At 46.9% G+C, this 1800-nt stretch overlaps 1 pseudogene; it reads left to right on the plus strand.

Annotated features, from left to right (window-relative positions):
- Window positions 1-1309: 1309 nt before the first annotated feature.
- On the plus strand, window positions 1310-1515 carry LOC142289049 (U2 spliceosomal RNA; annotated as a pseudogene).
- The last annotated feature ends 285 nt before the right edge of the window (window positions 1516-1800 follow it).

The following is a 1800-nucleotide window of genomic DNA, read 5'->3' on the forward strand; positions in this document are numbered from 1 at the left end:
AGACTTGCTCGTATTCTTGCACTAGCCTGTAGACCCCCTTCTTGTGATGTGAAGGTGTGGAGTCAGTGCCTACGTGTAATTCCTTACACCACTCCTCTGGCTGACTTGGTGAGCTGTCACTGAATGGGTGGGCTGAAGCAATGGTGGATGCTGCTGTTTGGATAGCATGTGTATCTACTGAGAACAGCTTATCAATGGTGGCAAATTGGAGCAGCTTAATCTCTTGCTCTCCGCAGTTCAACACTCTCATGGGCACTCTTCCCTTCCATATTAATGAATAAAACTATGATGTAAATAGCATATAGATACCCCACAAATGCAGATAAAAGTAGGTTATGGGAAAAGGGGGAAGAGAGAAACAGGAAAATAGTGGAATAAAGTATACCTTCCAGGTGGGAGAGGAAATGGCAGCACAGCCAGTGGAGGTGAAGCAAGGGGAGCCTGCAACTAAAGAGTTGAGAGCGTTATCACATGGTGACTGAGCCTGATTGTAACGGGAGCATAGAGGTGCCGATCCTGTCTTACCTGCGTTGGTGTAGAAGTGGGTGTCCTGTGGTGGAGTCAGCTATGTGCAGTGGTGGCCGTGGGTTCTTTTATGTGCGACCGTAGTAATAGCTGCGCCCACTTCCTGTATGGGAGTGGAATGCAGTGAGGGTAATGGAACGCACGCCTGCGCATTTGTGTTTAACGTCGCGCATGTGCAGAACGGAGAAAAGGCTGCGCTCACTTCCTAATGAAAGGGAGTGAGACGCATCTGGGAAGGGAAGGGAAAAGATTAGGGTTTGGGGATGATGAAAGGGCTTTCTACGGGCAAGGATGGCAAAGGGTGGCAGTGACGGAAAGTCAGGCAGCCTGTCCTGTCCTGTCCTGTCCGTCCGTCTTTTTGTATCATGAATTGGAAAGACTGCAAGGGGGAGGGGAGGTGCTTGTGTCCAAAAGGAGGAGTTATTCAGATTCATTGCAGTGGGCGGCGGCTGCAAAAAGCACCATTCTTCTTGTTTTTGCTCTGCAAAACAGCCTTTTCAAGGGTTGGCTTGGGTGACAAAATGTCTTCTGTAGGCGTGGGTTTGTCTCCCTCTCCCTAAGATGTGTCCGGTATAGGCCAGGGTGCCACTCAAGGCCGTAACCAATTCGGGTTATAGCTTCTCGGCCTTTTGGCTAAGATCAAGTGTAGTTTCGGAGGACGCTACCTTGGTCGGTACTGGAAGGTGCCTGGGATTGCACGTCTGCCGGCCTTGAGGAAGTGTGTGCGCCTTCTGGTGACACATAGCCCTCTTGTGCCTGGACGGTTCCCAGGCAACGGGAGGCGATCACCTTTGTTATTTTGAAGTCCTACTGATAAACAGAAAAAAAAAAAATTAAATCTGTTCTTATCAGTTTAATATCTGATACGTCCCCTCTCTGGGGACCATATATTAAATGGATTTTTAGAACAAGGAGATGGAAAAAATCTTGCTCTGTCCACTCCACGCATTGACCTGGTATTGCAGTACCTCCAGGACTGGTGCACCCCTTCTTAACCCAGTTTCCAAAAGCAGAACTCAATTCACCTGATTCAAATGAGCCCCATTAGTGAATTGAAAGAAAGCAAAAACTTTATATGCACCTCAATTTGGCCAATTCACTTTTCACACTTTCACCCTTTTTTTTATCTTTCACACCTTTTACTTGCTTTATTGATGCAAAAAGCTGTGCCAAATAGCAAACTCATCTCCACTCAACTTGACCAACTCTGCTATGTCCCGTGCAGTATCTTATTCTCAGTCTTATCTAGATCATTTGCAATTGAATAGAATAGAT

Source organism: Anomaloglossus baeobatrachus, unplaced genomic scaffold, assembly GCF_048569485.1.
Source record: "Anomaloglossus baeobatrachus isolate aAnoBae1 unplaced genomic scaffold, aAnoBae1.hap1 Scaffold_89, whole genome shotgun sequence".
NCBI lineage: Eukaryota > Metazoa > Chordata > Amphibia > Anura > Aromobatidae > Anomaloglossus > Anomaloglossus baeobatrachus.